This window comes from Marmota monax, unplaced genomic scaffold (assembly GCF_021218885.2).
Source record: "Marmota monax isolate L192 unplaced genomic scaffold, Marmota_monax_Labrador192_F-V1.1 WCK01_AAM20220418_F8-fsc00192, whole genome shotgun sequence".
Lineage (NCBI taxonomy): Eukaryota > Metazoa > Chordata > Mammalia > Rodentia > Sciuridae > Marmota > Marmota monax.
In genome coordinates this window covers 2467392-2472145 of record NW_026693786.1, presented here as the reverse complement: position 1 = coordinate 2472145, position 4754 = coordinate 2467392, and the positions used below count along the sequence as shown (strand labels likewise).

General features: G+C 39.1%; 1 non-coding gene across 1 annotated transcript; it reads right to left on the bottom strand.

Moving 5' to 3' along the window:
* Positions 1 to 646: 646 nt before the first annotated feature.
* Trnav-cac (transfer RNA valine (anticodon CAC)) lies at positions 647 to 720 on the bottom strand. Its single transcript has one exon. It is a non-coding gene; the product is annotated as a tRNA-Val (tRNA).
* Positions 721 to 4754: the final 4034 nt, after the last annotated feature.

Genomic DNA, 4754 nt, shown 5'->3' with positions numbered 1-4754 from the left:
GTACCAGGCATGCTACTTAATGATTTATATACATTCATTCATTTATTCCTTCATGGTTAGGAATGAATACCTACTCTATGCCAGTAGAAACTATTAATACCCTGTATTTATGGATTAGGAAGCAGATCAGAGAGGCTAAATCACTTGCCTATGACCACACAGCTGTATATTGGTAGAGCTGGGATTTGAACTTAAGCTTGTATGCTTTAAAACATAGTTTTGTATTGCACTGGCCTGGACTATGGTTATTTGAGAACAGAACCTTCTCCTCTATTTGCCACATTATAGGGTACACAAGAATAGTTTAACCCTTTGAACAATAATCTTATAGAGAGCTCAGTAAAGTGCTAGCTTTTCAGGGGCCAACAGTTTTCCAGAAGGGGAGCCATTTCTTTGACTGCCTCATCTTAGTCCTCTTTTCCAGGTAACTGAAATGGATATCTATAATGCAAGCCGGTATAAAAAAATAGCTAGTGCTAGGAAACACCAAGTTTGAGCACTGTCTGTGGGTCAGCTGAAGAGGATAATTTAGGGCTGCTTCCCTCAGGCTGTGAGGATAAGAATAACATTCTCCATGATTATGACAATGTTCCTCAGTTGTATAAGTCATTGCAGTTTACAGATCACGTGTGTGTGTGTGTGTGTGTGTGTGGTGCTGGGGATTGAACCCAGGGCCTTGTGCATGTGAGGCAAGCACTCTACCAACTGAGCTACATCCCCAGCCCCCCAGATCACTTTTATATCTCCAATTTACCTTATAACTTAGAACTTCTGTATTCAATTGATCGAGAAACATGCTTAATGATCATGTCACTTGGTTAAAGTAACACAGAAATGGGACTTATAAGTTCCCAACTCTGAACAACACTACATCAACAACAGTTTTATTGCGCTTATGATAATTTTCTGAGGAGATAGGCTGTTGCTTGCTTCTATATGTGTGTTACGAGATAGGTAGTGGAACAAGCTAGGGACTGCTTATAAACCATTTATGAGTTTTAGACTTTCTTTGCTTTGTGAACTATAGTTGGCACTTGTTCAATATTAGTTCTCCTCTTCTTCTGTAGTAAGGAACATTTTAACTGGACACAAGGCTTCCCAAATCAAGGCTGTATTTCTAAGCCTCTCTTGCATCTAGTTGTGACTGACTATGTTCTGTTCAGTAGAAATGATGTATACAAATTTCAGGTTTTGCTTTTTCACTTCCCCTTTTCTTTTTACTGCTGATTGGAACCTGGTGCAGTGGTAGGATCTAGGGCTACATGCTAAGAATGGTAATGCAACCAAATGGGAAGCTTGGTTCTCAACAGTAGTAAGTCAACACTCTGTTTATTAATTCAATGAAAGTATGGATGACTAATAAAGGCAAGATACTCCTTTAGGTACTGGGGATAGGGCAGTGAGCAAAACACTTCCTTCCCAGCATGGAGCTTAACTTGTGGTTGGAGGGTGTAAGGAGACAAACAAGTAAAACGTAGTGCGTTAAATGGTGTTCAGTGCTAAGAAGAAAAAATAAAGCAGGGACAAGGGATAAATTATATGTATGAAAATTATAATTTCAGACAAGATTTGGGAATCAGAATGACATGATATGAGCCTTTATCCCATAAAAGATAAGGGAAAATGAGAAAGGGCAGAGACTTAGGAGACCTGAGCTTACATGGTAAACTCAGTTTGTGACTGGACAATTTTCTTCCTCTCTGAATCCTGGTACTCTCACTTGTGATTGAGAATATTTGGTTGGGTATATGATGCTTGGATCACTTGATGCTTTTAGGAATGTCGGGGTTATAGGGAGCCCTGTCAGGGCCTATGGAGGTGGAGATGGAAGGGAGAACCAGTAAAGCTACTGGTCACTTCTGTGCTTCATCAGAGTCAATCACTGTGCTGGATGGTCTCTGGGTACCCACTAGCTCAGATCCTCTGTGACTCTGCTTACCTGGCAACAGCACAGGCAAACTTTGTTCATCCTTCCTTACAGCCTGTTCAAGGATTTGGCGGAGGTTTCTTGAGTGATACCGATGTCACAGAATTGAGGAAGGATTAAGAGGGCTATCACCTGTGGCTTTGGCACAGCAATTTTCTCTCAGCAATTTCACAGAATGGGAAAGAAGACTTCTGAGGCTTGGGGGTTGGAGCAGCTTCTGTGGTTATCAAATATTGGTCCTTTCCATTGGGCTAAGCTCAATTTTCACACTTGTTTAGCCTTGGCTCACAAACTCAAATGCTGTGGAACATCTATGATTTAGTTAACCAGTAAGGGCTGCTCTACCCACCCATGGGAATAGGGCAGCTCATAGGGCTACTACATATAAAGGTCTTTTGAATTGATAGCCAATTCCTTAGTGTGATTTTAGCATGCCAGGCTTTCTAGAGTTACACAGTTGCTAGTCCCTTTTCTCTAGTTGCTCATGAGAAATAGGGAATAGGTAGCTCAAGGATCAGGGGTAAAATTTCTCATGTCTGTAAGCTATATATTTTTTTACATAGTGTTCTTCCATGCAGGCTCTCAGTTGAGTTTCACATGAATCCTGTGGAATTGATAGGGCTTAGATTCTTCTTCCCATTTGATAGATCTTACCTCTCCATTCCTGAAGGCCAAGCTTGAGCTTCACCTCCTCTATGACAGTTCCATTCACATACTTGGTTCTTCCACTACCCACCAACCATAGCACTAAAACTCTATGTTTCATTTGTAGTCACTACATTATTGTTTGAGTCTGCAGCTGCTTCATGTGTAGATATTTGTGTTCCCTCAATGAACTACCATTGCCTCTAACAAAGCCTTCTCACTGGCTTTCCTGTTTCAACTCTTTTTGCCCTGTCCATAGTCAGTTCTCAAAACAGGAGCTAGAGTGTTTCTTTTAAAATACATGTCCTGTCATGTCACTTCCTGTGATCGAAACCTTGCAATTGTTCGCAGACACATTCAGAACAAAATCAAAAATCTTAAAAATGGCGTATGAGACCATTTCATGCTCTTCATTCTGCCCTTACTTACCTCTTTGGCTTCCTCTCCTATCACTCTCCCCTTACTCTGCTCCAGCTATATTAGCCTCCTTGCTGTTCCTTGAACACCTTTAGTAAAACCATTTCTCAGGGCTTCTGTTGTTTATGTTCCCTCTTTCTGGAATGATATTCCGCCAGATATCTACATGGCTGACTCTCATTTCCTTTATGACTCTAATCAAATGTTACTTCAAAAGATACTTTTCTAGCTTAACACCCCTCAAATCAAATAACCCCATCAGTAAATGGGCAAAGGAACCAAACAGACACTCCTCAAAATAAGAAATAATGAGGGCTGGGGTTGAGCAATCAGTGGCAGAGCGCTTGTCTAACATGTGTGAGGCACTGGGTTCCATTCTCGGCACCACAGGAAATTTCTTTTAAAAAGGCATTCTGTCCATCTACAATTACAATTTTTTTAAAATAAGAAATATGAATGGTCAACAAATATATGAAAAAACATTCAACATCTCTAGCAATTAGAGAAATGCAAATCAAAACTACACTGAGATTCTACCTCAATTCAATCAGAATGGTAATTATCAAGAATACAAGTAACAACAAATGTTGGCAAGGATACAGGGGGAAAATACACTCATACATTGCTGGTGGGACTGCAAATTGGTGCAGTCACTCTGGAAAGCAGTTTGGAGATTTCTCAGAAAACTTGGAATGTAACCAACATTTGATGCAGTTATCTAACTCATCATTATATATCCAAAGAACTTAAAATCAACATACTACAGTGATGCAGCCACATCAGTGTTTATAATAGCTAAGGTCAATTCACAATAGCTAAGCTATGGAACTGACCTAGGTACCCTTCAATGGATGAATGGATGAATATTACTCAGCCATAAAGAAGAATGAAATTATGGCATTTGCCATAAAATGGATGGAACAGGAGACTATCATGCTAAGTAAAATAAGCCAATCCCAAAAACCAAAGGTCAAATGTTCTCCCTGGTATCTGGATGCTAATCCATAACAAGGGAGGGTAGACAGAGGAAGTATAGAAGTTCATTGGATTAGACAAAGGGGGAATTAATGGGAGATGGGAATAGAAAAAACAGTGGAACAAATTGAACATACCTTTCCTATGTACACATATGAATCCACCACAGTGAATTTCCACATCATGTACAACCACAATACTGGGATCCTAATTAGAATAAGATATACTCTATGTTTGTATAAATATGTCAAAATAGACTCTACTGTCATGTATAATAAAGAACAAATTAAAAAAACAGAAGGAATTGGGGTATTTAAAAAAAGATGTGTTTCTGTTACCTTATATAAATTAATGATAAACCCTAGCTGTCCCTTTAATTCTTTTGCTGCTTTATTATTTTTCATTGCACTGGCTGATGTATTAAAATTTTGCTTCTTGGGGCTGGGGTTGTGGCTCAGTGGTAGAGGGCTTGCCTACCATGCATGAGGCACTGGGTTTGATCCTCAGCACCACATAAATGTAAAATAAAGAGATTGTGTCCATGTAAAACTAAAAAATAAATGTTTTAAAAACTTTTTTGCTTCTTTATTTGATTATAGTCTCTTTTCTAGAATATTAGTTGTTTAAGAACAAGGACTTTATTCTATTCAATGCTAATTTCCTAGCTTCAGAACAGTGTTTGGTACATTGTAGATATTTTAAAAAGTTGGTTAGGTAAATAAATTGAAAAAGGCAATAGGAGCTAGGGCTGTGGCTCAGTGGTAGAGTGCTTGCCTAGCATGTGTGAGGC